Consider the following 16,041-nt stretch of genomic DNA (forward strand, 5'->3'; position numbering starts at 1 on the left):
TCCTGCCATCCAGGACTTATATATTAGGCGGTGTCAGAGGAAGGCCCCAAAAATTGTCTAAGACTCCAGTCACCCAAGTCATAGACTGTTCTCTCTGCTACCGCACGGCAAGTGGTACCCAGAGCACCAAGTCTTGGACCAAAAGGCTCCATAACAGCTTCTACCCCCAAGCCATAAGACTCCTTGGAATGTTTAGGTGATTTAAACTAACCAAATGGCCACCAAATGGCCACCCCCCCCCCCTTTGTTTTTACACTGCTGCTACTCGCTGTTTATTATCTATGCATAGTTACTTTACAAATTACCTTGATTAACCTGTACCCCCGCACATTGACTCAGTACCGGTATCCCCTGTATATAGCCTCCACATTGACTCAGTACCAGTACCCCCTGTATATAGCCTCTTTATTGTTATGTACATTTCTTGTGTTGTTCCTGATTGTTTTGTTTTTTTACTTTAGTTTATTTAGTAAATATTTGATTAACTCTATTTATTTTACTGCATTGTTGGTTAAGGGCTTGTAAGTAAGCAATTCGCGGTAACGTCTACACCTGTTGTATTCAGCACATGTGACAAATAACGTTTGATTTGATGTGTGTGTGTCTCTATCTGGGTTCAAGCTTCAGTCCAGTCAGATACTGCTCCTATCTCGCGTAACCTGGGGGTGAAAACATGAAATGTGTTAACTTTAATGTTCCTGAACTAGATAAACCTTGGCTTCATGTTGATAACTGATTGGTTCAATGAATAGATTTGGCTAAACTGACAGCACTACCGCAGCAGTCTAACTTAATAGTGCCGGTTCACTGCACTACAATAACCTGTCATTATTGTAAAGGCACAGATAAAACGGGACTTAATTATAAAGCATCGTTGGTAAAGGAAGCAAGACACCTCCCTAGCTAGCAAGACATCACCATTGAGCTGAGAAAAAAATACCTTTAAGGCTAGGGCATTCTCAATACAGCCAATTTGATAGAGCATTGACAAACACCCTTGGATAGATTAGACTACAGTGAGGCTACTAGAACAGGGCTTGGTGAGAATGTCCACTGTCAAGGCGGATCCTCAATGTATATTGTCTAATGAAATAAACACATTTTTTGTCATAAACATTACATAGGCTAAACTTACATTTCGGTGGGAGTGGATAACTAAAAACATTTTACTTTACCAAACTATGGGAAAATTGCATCTTAAAAAGACCAGCCATAACCCATTCACTCCTTTAAACAGGTACATTCTTAATGAACAGTGCTGTCACAATCTCTGAAAACTTTGAAAACAAATAATCAAAGGCGCGCACCCTGTGACTTCAGTTGCCATGCCAGCCGTAACAGGTTTTGCGATACCAAACCAACGAAATACAAAAGGTCAACGTATGTAAATAAATGATAGCCTAATAGTAACCAGACTCTGGTGTTTATTATAACACAATGTCTTAAAAATACAATGTTAACTCGCTTTAGTGATATTATAGGTAGCAAACAATTTGTTTGTGGGGAGAAACCGAGGAAATTAGTTAATGTACATGGTCATCGCCAAACAGCAATCCGTCTTGCCTTGGAATGTTTAGGTGATTTGGGTAGACTTCTCTTTAGGGCTAGTGGGCTTTATACTTCGCTGTGTGTTTTTCAGGGCAATAGTCTGTAGTAGGGTAATCCACTAGTCAAACACCTGTTAAGACACGTTGTTAGACCATTTTACACCAAAACGTTCATCATGGAGTTATGTTTGGTCTTCTAAATGTATACATTGTTGCAGAGTGGTTACATGTTGCCACCCCTTCCTGCTTCTCACGCCTGGCTTGTGAAGATGTTGCTTGTAGTGTCTCAACGGCGCATGCTCCATGTAAAAGCGTTGTATTTCGTCCTGTCAAAATGTACAAATTGAACATCGTTTCCGAGTTTGATGGTAGTTAAACTGTTACACCAACGTAGTTCTCCCCATTTGCTCAAATTACACAGCCGTTGCAGATGAGATTAACAAACGAAGGGGACAAACCAGGAAATGATTTGTGTAATGCCCAGCGTGCATTTCGTTTCCGTGAAGAAATAATACAGTTGCAAAGTATGATACTTACCAAATGTCTCTTTATTTGTATTGGTGAACTGTAATATCTCTGTGTTCTGTCGACGGTATAGAGCTTTGATTATTATTTTTTATTTTTATTAACCATGACCCTGAATAGTAAGCCCGAGAACAGGCTGTGAATGGTTTTAATGAATCGGTAGTACACTCTGGTTTCTCTTCAGATCGCATAAATCTTTCGCCTTTTACTAAAGATTTCCGTGGAGAGGAACATTATGAGTATCAACTAATTTTTTGATGCCCGGCCTCACGGCTGGGCTTCCTACACATGTTAATAATAATTATCTCTATGTACTAGGTTATTTCATGTTGACTTGTCTATTTTTTTTATTATTTCACCTTTATTTAACCAGGTAGGCTAGTTGAGAACAAGGTATCGTTTACAACTGCGACCTGGCCAAGATAAAGCTGTGCAACACAAACAACAACACAGAGTTACACATGGAATGAACAAACATACAAGCAATGATAAAATAGAAAAAGTATATATACAGTGTGTGCATATGAGGTAGGATAAGGCAATAAATAGGCCATAGTGGTGAACTAATTACAATTAAACACTGGAGTGATAGATGTGCAGAAGATCTTATTTATTTTATCCATTATTTTACCAGGTAAATTGACTGAAAACACATTCTTATTTACAGAAACAACCTGGGGAATAGTTACAGGGGAGAGGAGGAGGATGAATGAGCCAATTGTAAACTGGGGATTATTAGGTGACCATGATGGTTTGAATTGGGAATTTAGCCAGGACACCAGGGTTAACACCCCTACTCTTACAATAAGTGCCATGGGATCTTTAATGACCTCAGATAGTCAGGACACCCATTTAACATCCCATCTGAAAGACAGCACCCTACACTGTGTCACTGCCCTGGGGCATTGGGATATTTTTTAGACTAGAGGAAAGAGTGCCTCCTACTGGCCCTCCAACACCACTTCCAGCAGCATCTGGTCTCCCATCCAGGGACTGACCAGGACCACCCCTGCTTAGCTTCAGAAGCAAGCCAGCAGTGGTATGCTGCTGGCAAAGATGAATGTGCAAGTAGAGATACTGGTGTGCAAAGTTGTTGGATGGGCTATGTACATGTGCAGTGATCTGTGAGCTGCTCTGACAGCTGGTGTTTAAAGTTAGTGAGGGAGATATGAGACTCCAGCTACAGTGATTTTTGCAGTTCGTTCCAGTCATTGGCAGCAGAGAACTGGAAGGAAAGGCAGTCAAAGGAGGAATTGGCTTTGGGGGTGACCAGTGAAATATACCTGCTGGACCGCGTGCTACGGGTGGGTGCTGCTATGGTGACCAGTGAGCTGAGATAAGGCGGGGCTTTACCTAGCAGAGACTTATAGATGACCTGGAGACATTGGGTTTAGCGACGAATATGAAGCGAGGGCCAGCCAACGAGAGCATACAGGTCGCAGTGGTGGGTAGTATATGGGGCTTTGGTGACAAAACGGATGGCACTGTGATATATTACATCCAATTTGCTGAGTAGAGTGTTGGAGGCTGTTTTGTAAATGACATTGCCGAAGTCGAGGATCTGTAGCTTGGTCAGTTTTACGAGGGTATGTTTATTTTGGGAACTTTAAATTGGAGCATTGGAGAAAAATGCAGCGCTCACAGTCAGAGTTTTAGTGTCTTCTCAGTTAAAAGCAGGGGCAACTTCATGCAATGTGGTTTGAAAAAGTGTGATAGGTGGCGAATTATATCTAAATGTGATTTACTGTATTTTACAGTATCCAATACTAATATACAGGCAACTGGCCGCTTGTAAGTTACTGTAAAACAACAGTACTGTTGTAATTGTAACCAATGACTGGATTCATTAATTACATTCTTTGAGGGGAGATCGGGTGTGTATTTGACCTTAATTGCATGGGATTGGTGCGATCAGGTTGGCTGCCAGCTAATGTGTTTACATATTACAGCATATCAATTGAATGCCAATTTGGAAGCCTTCATTAAGGCCTAGAAGGGCATGTGCTATAAAATCCAATTGCACACTCCTAGCCTCCTCACCTCATTTTAAAAACCCATTGGAGGAGAAAGTCAGAGGGGAGGGAAAGAGTATGCAATTGAGATTCTCCCAGTGACCACAGCGCAAAACAGACCAAAGGACATGGCAAATACTCAGCAAGGTGTGAGACTTGCTGCCACTCCAATCTGTCCGCTATACACGTTTAATTGATGGGGTACTACTACCACAAATCAGTTGAATTTGTACAGCACTCTAACAGGTGGCACAAATGTAGCCTCTTACAAGGCATGCCTCAAAATATGTTAATGAGCCAGAAACAACATTACCATGCAACCACTAGTAGTCAAAATGTTTTTGACACTCAAAAAATACGGTACGGTACTGTATTCTGTGGAGTGGAATTACACCATTCTAAATACAGCAATTATTTCCCTGCCCACAACATTTCCCCACAATGCACCATAATGTCCTGTATGCTGCAGTATAATGCTTCACAGTATTTTACTGTCATACAAATTTACCATATAAATCAGTTTTCCATTACAGTGTAATATTATGTATAATACATTTTCTAAATCATATAAATGTTGTACACACCTTGTTTGGTTGGTTCACTTCAGACCTTGATGTCTCTCAAACCTATCACTCAGAATTGAAAAAAAGTTGCCTGTTGTAGAGGTCGACCGATTATGATTTTTCACCGCCGATACCGATTATTGGAGGACCAAAAAAGCCGATACCGATTATTGGAGGACCAAAAACGCCGATACCGATTATTGGAGGACCAAAAAAGCCGATACCGATTATTGGAGGACCAAAAAAGCCGATACCGATTATTGGAGGACCAAAAAAGCCGATACCGATTAATCAGCCGATTGTTTTTGATTTTTACATTTATTTTTATATACAACAATACTGAATGAACAATGAACACTTATTTTAACTTAATATAATACATAAATAAAATCAATTTAGTCTCAAATAACATGAGAACATATGTTAAAATGAACCACCAGCTTTCATGGGTCTTCAATATTCCCAGTTAAGAAGTCTTAGGTTGTAGTGCAGAAAGCAGAGCTTGTCTGCATGGTCCCCTGTCAGTCTGCTCCTCCGCTTATCATAAATGATTCCCACCTCACTGAACACTCTCTCGCTTGGGACTGAAGAAGGTGGGGGACAGAGAAACTTCTTTGCCAGTGGAGCGAGTGATCGAAGTCTGTCCTCATTCTGCTTCCACCACTCCAAAGGCAAGCCGCTCTTTCTGTCAATGACAGGCTCTGTGAGGTAACGCTCAAACTCAATTTCAAAACTGCACTGGACTTCAGCCCTGCCCTCTTGGCTTCCAAGGATTCTAGCGTAGAGGCTGTCCACCAGACTAGGTGGCTGATCTACCTGGACTCTTTGCCTTTTTGCACCTGGATCTGGGTCCTCCTCTTCACTCGTCCCATCTGCTGTGGCTCTGGGATTTGGTTTCCTTAGTAGGTCAGACTCCTCCTTCAGCCACTCTTTTGCTTTCTCTAGTGCTGTCCCTGAGGTGAAGGCTTAGCTCTTGTAACGTGGATCCAGGACAGTTTCCAGCACCAGGCACTTCGTCTCCTCGGCCTTGGAGAACCTCCTTGTCAGACTGTCCAACGTGGTCTTCCGTAAAGTTTTGATGCCTTAAATCAAATCAAATCAAATGTATTTATATAGCCCTTGGTACATCAGCTGATATCTCAAAGTGCTGTACAGAAACCCAGCCTAAAACCCTAAACAGCAAGCAATGCATGTGAAAGAAGAACCCTCCTGCTGCAGCATCAGCTTCAGCAGCGACACACTGGGGATGATGCATGCTGCTGTAGAGTTGGAGTGGCTCATCTCCACTGTCACCTCCTCCATAGGTGCCAGAGTCTCAATTAGGTTAGAGACAATGTCCCACTGTGCAGCAGACAAACTGCTGATGTGTCCGTATTCACCGGCATACACATTCAGTGCTCTGTTCAAACATCCTCTGCAACATGTGTAGTGTTGAGTTCCAGCGAGTTTGAACTGCTTGGATGATGCTGTGTTTGGGAAGGCCAAGCTCTTCCTGAATGGCCCTCAGCCTCTGTTTGGCCAGTACAGAGTGGTCAAAGTGAGTTCCACAGCTCTTCAACATGGCAATAATGTCTAGCACAGCTCTCTGACTGGATAGGCCATCATTGATTACAAGCTGTAGGTTGTGTGCACTGCAGCTGAAGTCTGGAAGCTCTGCCAGTCTCATACCTTTCACCATGTTTGCCCCACTGTCCCTGAGAACCAGCACTACACATTCTGTGTGGATTTCCCAGTATTCCAACATGGTCAAAAACATCTCTCTGTTGTAGTTTCCTGTGTGTGATCCATTCATAGTCTTAACATTCAGCACAACCTGTTTTCTTGTCCAAACATTGTCAAGGAAATGTCCAGTAAGGCTCATCAGGGACTGTGTAGTGCCTGACCAGCAGTCAGTTGTGAATGCCATGTGTGGAGCGTTCACTGGTGCCACCAGATTCTTCACTTTCATCACAACTCTTTCATGTGTTTTATCTAGTATTTCTGTGCGAAATAATTTGTCATCTTTGATCCTGTACCGGGGTTTAGCAAGAGTAATCAGCCGCTGAAAACCAACGTCAGACACCACTGTGAATGGCTGGTTGTCAGTGGCAATCATCTCAATAATTGCTTCATCCATCTTCTTGGCCCTCGGGTCTTTGTTCTGCCATTTTGCTTGTTTATTAAAAAGTTGTAAGATTGTAGCCTGCGATGTCTGTGACGTGTCTGTATCACTTTTTCCTTGTGAAGAATTTGCTTCCTTATGGGCTTTTGGGTGGGTGTTCTTAAGGTGATTCCACAGGTTAGTGGTATTTTCTGATTTAGGCGTTGCTGACCCCATGCTTACATCTTTATCACAAATAAGACACCTTGCTTTCCCTGGTGCCAATTCCATGTAATAGTCCCACACTGGTGCTCTGCTTTTCTCTGCCATCTGTAAAACACACACACACACACACACACACACACACACACACACACACACACACACACACACACACACACACACACACACACACACACACACACACACACACACACACACACACACACACACACAGCTCTGAAGTGACAACGATACTGAAGAGTTTGCTTAGGAGACAAATACTCTCAACTGTTTCAATAATAAAAATAGAGTTTAAGTTACCTGTGATATTTGTCAGATACGGAGGAAAAAAATGTATGAAATGTATGCATTCACTACTGTAAGTCGCTCTGGATAAGAGCGTCTGCTAAATGACTAAAATGTAAAAAATGTAAAAATGTGATGAATGCTGAAAACAAAAACTGTAATTTCTATATGCAGGAAATCCTATTTTAATAAATGGGCATGGTAAGAATTGACTACCAAAGTGCGAGTCATAATTCCCATGACACCTTCTAGCAAAATCTGAAAAGCGGTTCCTTCATTTATTCCATAGGATACTTTTAGATTAACTTAAAATAAGGTCTGTGTTTGGTGTAGGCTTACACCACCTTGCCAATTTTATAACTGTGTAGATATCCATAGGATATAACGCTGATCAATATAAACGAAGATAATTTTTTTTGTAGAGTGGATTTATGAAAATATGTTGACAAACGTTACCTAGTGAGATTTACACGGGTATCAAAACGCCGAGGCTGTTTAAGCACAAAACACAGACCTTATTTGAAGTAGATCAAGACATTCTCTATGGAAGACATGAACGGTAAAATAACGAAGGAACCCCTTTCAAGTTCAGCCGCAAGTTATTACAGGAATTATGACGCGTCGACTATTTCTCTCTAAACCATATACCTTTGACTATTACGAGCCTGCTGCTGCCTACCACCGCTCAGACTGCTCTATCAAATATCAAATCATAGACTTAACTATAATATAATAAACCCTAGGACATTAATATGGTCAAATCCGGAAACGATCATCTCGAAAACATTATTCTTTCAGTGACATACGGAAGCGTTCCGTATTTTATCTAACAGGTGGCATCCCTAAGTCTAAATATTCCTGTTACATTGCACAACCTTCAATGTTATGTCATAACTACGTAGAATTCTGGCAAATTAGTTCGCAACGAGCCAGGCGACCCAAACTGTTGCATATACCCTGACTCTGCGTGCAAGGAACACAAGAGAAATGACACAATTTCACCTGGTTAATATTGCCTGCTAACCTGGATTTCTGTTAGTTAAATATGCAGGTTTAAAAATATATACTTCTGTGTATTGATTTTAAGAAAGGCATTGATGTTTATGGTTAAGTACAGTCGTGCAACGATTGTGCTTTCATCCCCCGTTTGGCGAAGTCTGCTGTCTTTGTTAGGAAGAAATAGTATCCACAGTTCGCAACGAGCCAGGCGGCCCAAACTGCTGCATATACCCTGACTCTGTTCCACTGGTGACACATTTTCCCTAGTTAAAAGAAATTCATATTAGCAGGCAATATTAACTAAATATGCAGGTTTAAAAATATATACTTGTGTTTTGATTTTAAGAAAGACATTGATGTTTATGGTTGGAGCAACGTGTACCTAAGCAATTATATGCAACGCAGGACAGGCTAGATAAACTAGTAATATCATCAACCATGCGTAGTTAACTAGTGATTATGATTGATTGATTGTTTTTTATAAGATAATTTTAATGCTAGCTAGCAACTTACCATGGCTTCTTACTGCATTCGCGTAACAGGCAGGCTCCTCGTGGAGTGCAATGTAAAGCAGGTGGTTAGAGTGTTGGACTAGTTAACCGTAAGGTTGCATCCCCAAGCTGACAAGGTAAATATCTGTCGTTTACATTTACGTCATTTTGCAGACGGTCTTATCCAGAGCGACTTACAGTAGTGAATGCATACATTTCATTTTCATTTCGTGCATTTTTTTTTTTTGTACTGGCCCCCCGTGGGAATCAAACCCACAACCCTGGCGTTGCACACACCATGCTGGCGTTGCACACACCATGCTCTACCAACTGAGCCACAGGGAAGGCTGCCCCTGAACAAGGCAGTTAACCCACCGTTCCTAGGCCATCATTGAAAATAAGAATGTGTTCTTAACTGACTTGCCTAGTTAAATAAAGGTAAAACATTTTTTATAATAATAAAAAAAAAAAAATATATATATATATATATATATATATATATAATAATAATAATAATAAAATCGGCAAATCGGTGGCCAAAAATACCGATTACCGATTGTTATGAAAACTTGAAATCGGCCCTAATTAATCTGCCATTCCGATTAATTGGTCGACCTCTAGCCTGTTGCCAATCCCACAGTGCTGTTGCGGTTACAGTAATGTACTGTACTGTTAAACCAAAGTTTCTTTATAATTTACTATTTATGCCTAAAATCACCCAGAGAGTGTTGTCATTTATGGCAATTTACTGTAAATAATTAATACGGTCCTTTACTGTTAGTTTTATTGTATAATCCTGTGAAAACAACAAGATGGTTTTACAGTGCATGCAGCGCTGGCAGTAGGCTACATTCTTTAGAAGCAGTAGGAGACAGTGTGTCAATACGTGTTGTTCTGAGATTAGGCTGAAGTTGATTATGTAGTTAGCAGTGTGTGTGTGTGTGTGTGTGTGTGTGTGTGTGTGTGTAACCAGTGTGTATTCTACTGGTATGTATAGGTTGTGCATGTGTGTAGCAGTAGCTTACCAGTGAGCAGAGGGAAGTGTGTGGGTCTGGTGAGAGAGATAAGATAATACACTGCATATCTGTCCTCACTCTGTCTGTATCAGAGCTTAGATCCATCCACCTCTTATTGTGGTTTATTACACAGGCAGATAGGCCCTGTTCTACTGCCTTCTATCTTATCTTCTCATCAACACGATCAGTTATATGGTTCAGCTGAATTCATCTGAGGAATTTGTCGTGTGTGTTTTTGTACTGTTGTCTCTGTTTTTGTGTAGTTTTTAGTCATTAGTATTTGTGAATAATTATGAATGATTCATTTAATTTGACCAATATTAAAATACTTTGCTAATAACCTCTACTGCCCACCAGGTGGCGACAGTACTTCATCGAGACGTGGGAAGTGTGAAACTGCTGTTGAACTGGGATGCTGTTGAATCACTGGGAGAATCTCTATTGCATTTCCTTGATTCCTCGTATCCTCTCTTCTCGCCTCCTTCTCATAACCCATTTCATAAGAAAGTCAGAGGTCCTTCTCCTCTGACCTTCTCGTCCAATGGTTTTTAAGAAGGAGACAAGGAAGCGCATGCGAGGAATTACCCATCAGGTAATTCCCACCTCCTCCCAGACATTCCCAACTCCACCTCTTTTCCTCCATCTCTGAACTCATCTCTCCATTCTATATCTCTCCCTCTCGCTTCCTCTCATTCCCTGTCTTTCTCTCACAGTGAATGTATGACATTATCATACATACATACATTTAGTGTGAATATATTAATATATGTATGTATGTATGTATGAAATGTAAGGTAATGTTCAACAGAGACGGGGGTGTACACGCTGTGCTGTGGTGGCCAACGGAGGAATACTCAACGGCTCTGGGGAAGGAGATGCGCTACATGATCAAAAGTATGTGGACACCTGCACGTCGAACATCTCATTCCAAAACCATGGGCATTAATATGGAGTTGGTCCTCCCTTTGCTGCTATAACAGCTTCCACTCTTCTGGGAAGGCTTTCCACTAGATGTTGGAACATTGCTGCGGGGACTTGCTTCCATACAGCCACAAGAACATTAGTGAGGTCAGGCACTGATGTTGGGCGATTAGGCCTGGCTTGCAGTCGGCGTTCCAATTTATCCCAAAAGTGTTGGCTGGAGTTGAAGTCAGGGCTCTGTGCAGGCCAGTCAAGTTCTTCCACACCGATCTCGACAAACCATTTCTGTATGGACTTCGCTTTGTCCACAGGGGCATTGTCATGCTGAAACAGGAAAGACCTTCCCCAAACTGTTGCCACAAAGTTGGAAGCACAGAATCATCTAGAATGTCATTGTATGCTGTAGCATTAAGATTTCCCTTCACTGGAACTAAGGGGCCTAGCTCGAACCATGAAAAATAGCCCCAGACCATTATTTCTCCTCCACCAAACTAAGGCTAAGGTGGCGAGACACAGTAGTAATGACAACATAGGCCTTGTTGATTTCTGCATCTTTGTTGCATTCTTCACATATGATTTTCACAGTATTTGCAAATGTACACAGCTTTTCCTTCTACATTAGCTGCAGTGAAATGTCTCCACACATCAGATAGTGCCCTTGGCATTTTCCTGTAAAGATTAGAAACAAATCTGTTAAACCCCCAAATACAATTCCATGTACAGATAAATAGTTAAGCACTTAGATTAAACAACTCCTTTGTCAAATAAATGTTTTAAAATGAAACATGTATGTAAACAGGTGAATTAACACTCCTCAGTTAGAAGGCTCAAGCAAGCTAAAACCCACATGGTAGCAAAAACTAACTAGCAGAAATTGTTAACAACTTAGAAATGATTTAAACACACTTTGCTGTAGGCTACTATTTACTAGTTAACAAAAAAATAATGTATGTCCTATAGAATATATTCACCACACCCAGTATTGTAATCAAAACTTCCCAGAAAGCATGTAGTCCTTGGCTCAGACAGTGTAGTAGTGTGGGATCAATAGCATCTCATTAGTGTGCAAGATCTTGAGAATCAGCTGTACAAGTGATGGAAGAATGCACTGCGCATGTGATGGAAGAATGCACTGTGCATGTGATGGAAGAATGCACTGTGCATGCAGAGGGTTGCAATTCCATTGAATTGTGGTAAAATTATCCCCAATATGCCACAAGATCTAGAATTGCCTTATGTGTATCCCACAAAAAATGTCACTGTTATAAGCTAACTTTTTTGATGAATTTAAGCAAAATTCCCCAAAATCCAGGGCTTAACTTCCCATGGAAAAATTCCGCAAATTTAGCGGAAAGTTTCTGACCCTTTGCAACCCTAGTCTGAACCAGATTTATGCTGTTAGCACTGAGGCAATGTGCTCTAGTAGGAAGTCCACTGTGTGCAGCTCACCCTGCGCTAACATAAATAACATGAGAATACCTACTTCTGCTAAGCTTCCCAGTAAAGCAATGAAAACAAGCAAGCTGCTAAAAAAACTACTAAAAACTGCTAAAAATAGCCCACGTAAACATATGTAGCTGAAGAAACAAGGTTCATGAAATTAATAACTTGCTAGTAAGAGATGACATTCATATTCTGACCGTCTCTGAAACTCACTTAGATAATACATTTTGATGATACAGTGGTAGCAATACAAGGTTATAACATTTACGGAGAATACAGAAATGCCAGTGGCGGAGGTTTTGCTGTTTATATTCAGAACCACATTCCTGTAAAGATTAGAGAGGATCTCATGTTAAATACTGTTGAAGTAATATGGCTACAGGTTCATCTGCCTCACCTAAAGCCCATTCTGGTGGGAAGCTGCTATAGACCACCAAGTGCTAACAGTCAGTATCTGTATAACGTGTGAAATGCTTGATAATGTACACTACCGTTCAAAAGTTTGGGTTCAATTAGAAATTCTTGTTTTTGAAAGAAAAGCATTTTTTTTGTTCATTTAAAATAACATGAAATTGATCAGAAATACAGTGTAGACATTGTTAATGTGGTAAATGACTATTGTAGCTGGAAACAGCCACATTTTTTTTATGGAATATCTACATTTATCAGCAACCATCACTCCTGTGTTCCAATGGCACGTTGTGTTAGCTAATCCAAGTTTATCATTTAAAAAAGGCTAATTGATCATTAGAAAATGGTTTTGCAATTATGTTAGCACACCTGAAATCTGTTGTTCTGATTAAAGAAGCAATAAAACTGGCCTTCTTTAGACTAGTTGAGTATCTAGAGCATCAGCATTTGTGGATTCGATTACAGGCTCCAAATAGCCAGAAACAAAGTCCTTTCTTCTGAAACTCGTCAGTCTATTCTTGTTCTGAGAAATGAAGGCTATTCCATGCGAGAAATTGCCAAGAAACTGAAGACCTCAAACAACACTGTGTACTACTCCCTTCTCAGAACAGAGCAAACTGGCTCTAACCAGAATAGAAAGAGGAGTGGGAGGCCCCGGTGAACAACTGAGCAAGAGGACAAGTACATTAGAGTGTCTAGTTTGAGAAACGGACGCCTCACAAGTCCTCATCTGGCAGCTTCCTTAAATACTACCCGTAAAACACCAGTCTCAACATCAACAGTGAAGAGGCGACTCCGGGATGCTGGCCTTCTAGGCAGAGTTGCAAAATCTCAGACTGGTCAATAAAAATAAAATATTAAGATGGGCAAAAGAACACAGACACTTGACAGAGGAAGTGTCACGTCCTGACCAGTAATAGGGGTTATTTGTTATTGTAGTTTGGTCAGGACGTGGCAGAGGGTATTTTGTTTATGTGGTTCGGGGTGGTGATTTATTTAGTAGGGTGTTTGTTTAGATCGTTCTGGGTTTTTTGGGGTTATGTTCTATGTTTGTATTTCTATGTGGTTTCTAGTCTGTTGTATTTCTATGTCTAGTTGATTGGGGTTGGACTCTCAATTGGAGGCAGGTGTTTTCTAGTTGCCTCTGATTGAGAGTCCTATATATGGGTATGTGTTTGGTTAAGTGTTTGTGGGAGATTGTTCTTGGATTGCTGTGTTGCCTTCAAGACTTATTTTGTCGTTCATCGTTTTGTTATTTTTGTATACGTGTTTGTTTGTTTTTTTTCCTTCTTTTCCCATCAATAAAGAAGATGAGTATACATGTCCTCCTCTCCACCCTCTCCGAGCTGGGCATCTCCGGCGCCGCCCACGCTTGGATTGCGTCCTACCTGACAGGTCGCTCCTACCAGGTGGCGTGGCGAGAATCTGTCTCCGCACCACGTGCTCTCACCACTGGTGTCCCCCAGGGCTCTGTTCTTGGCCCACTCCTATTCTCGCTATACACCAAGTCACTTGGCTCTGTCATATCCTCACATGGTCTCTCATATCATTGCTATGCAGATGACACACAATTAATCTTCTCCTTTCCCCCTTCTGACAACCAGGTGGCGAATCGCATCTCTGCATGTCTGGCAGACATATCAGTGTGGATGACGGATCACCACCTCAAGCTGAACCTCGGCAAGACGGAGCTGCTCTTCCTCCCGGGGAAGGACTGCCCGTTCCATGATCTCGCCATCACGGTTGACAACTCCCTTGTGTCCTCCTCCCAGAGTGCTAAGAGCCTTGGCGTGACCCTGGACAACACCCTGTCGTTCTCCACCAACATCAAGGCGGTGACCCGATCCTGTAGGTTCATGCTCTACAACATTCGCAGAGTACGACCCTGCCTCACACAGGAAGCGGCGCAGGTCCTAATCCAGGCACTTGTCATCTCCCGTCTGGATTATTGCAACTCGCTGCTGGCTGGGCTCCCTGCCTGTGCCATTAAACCCCTACAACTCATCCAGAATGCCGCAGCCCGTCTGGTGTTCAACCTTCCCAAGTTCTCTCACGTCACCCCGCTCCTCCGCTCTCTCCACTGGCTTCCAGTCGAAGCTCGCATCCGCTACAAGACCATGGTGCTTGCCTACGGAGCTGTGAGGGGAACGGCACCTCCGTACCTTCAGGCTCTGATCAGGCCCTACACCCAAACAAGGGCACTCCGTTCATCCCCCTCTGGCCTGCTCGCCTCCCTACCTCTGAGGAAGCACAGTTCCCGCTCAGCCCAGTCAAAACTGTTCGCTGCTCTGGCACCCCAATGGTGGAACAAGCTCCCTCACGACGCCAGGACAGCGGAGTCAATCACCACCTTCCGGAGACACCTGAAACCCCACCTCTTCAAGGAATACCTGGGATAGGATAAAGTAATCCTTCTAACCCCCCCCTTAAAAGATTTAGATGCACTATTGTAAAGTGGTTGTTCCACTGGATATTATAAGGTGAATGCACCAATTTGTAAGTCGCTCTGGATAAGAGCGTCTGCTAAATGACTTAAATGTAAATGTAAATGTATGTCCCTGCTGTGTTTTGGTCCTCTCCTTACGAGTGTGTTATGGACAGACAAATCTAAGTTTGAGGTGTTCGGATCACAAAGAAGAACATTCGTGAGATGCAGAAAAAATTAAAAGATGCTGGAGGAGTGTTTGATGCCATCTGTCAAGCATGGTGGAGGCAATGTGATGGTCTGGGGGTGCTTTGGTGGTAGTAAAGTGGGTAATTTTGTACAGGGTAAAAGGGATCTTGAAGAAGGAAGGCCATCACTCCATTTTGCAACGTCATGCCATACCCCTTGGACGGCGCTTAATTGGAGCCAATTTCCTCCTACAACAGGACAATGACACAAAGCACAGCTCCAAACTATGCAAGAACTATTTAGGGAAGAAGCAGTCAGCTGGTATTCTGTCTGTGATGGAGTGGCGAGCACAGTCACCGGATCTCAACCCTATTGAGCTGTTGTTGGAGCAGCTTGACCGTAAGACAACTTGTGGGAGGTGCTTCAGGAAGCATGGGGTGAAATCTCTTCAGATTACCTCAACAAATTGACAACTAGAATGCCAAAGGTCTGCAAGGCTGTAATTGCCGCAAATGGAGGATTCTTTGACGAAAGCCATTTTTGAAGGACACAATTATTATTTCAATTAAAAATCATTATTTATAACCTTGTCAACGTCTTGACTATATTTCCTATTAATTTTGCAACTCATTTCATGTATGTTTTCATTGAAAACAAGGACATTATATTTTCTGTGTGATTTTAAATATTGACTGGCTTTCATCAAGCTGCCCACTCAAGAAAAACTTCAAACTGTAACCAGTGCCTGCAACCTGGTTCAGGTTATCAGTCAAACTCCCAGGGTAGTTACAAACAGCACAGGAATGAAATCATTCACATGTATTGATCACGTCTTTACAAATGCTGCAGAAATGTGCTTGAAAGCAGTATCCAGATCCATCGGATGTAGTG

At 41.9% G+C, this 16,041-nt stretch overlaps 1 non-coding gene across 1 annotated transcript; it reads left to right on the forward strand.

The window, feature by feature from the left end:
- Positions 1 to 2,236: 2,236 nt before the first annotated feature.
- Positions 2,237 to 2,352, forward strand: LOC123731482 (U5 spliceosomal RNA). The gene has a single exon (XR_006762635.1). It is a non-coding gene; the product is annotated as a U5 spliceosomal RNA (small nuclear RNA).
- The last annotated feature ends 13,689 nt before the right edge of the window (positions 2,353 to 16,041 follow it).

The sequence above is a fragment of the Salmo salar genome, chromosome 28 (assembly GCF_965601325.2).
Source record: "Salmo salar chromosome 28, fSalSal1, whole genome shotgun sequence".
NCBI classification, from domain to species: Eukaryota; Metazoa; Chordata; class Actinopteri; order Salmoniformes; family Salmonidae; genus Salmo; species Salmo salar.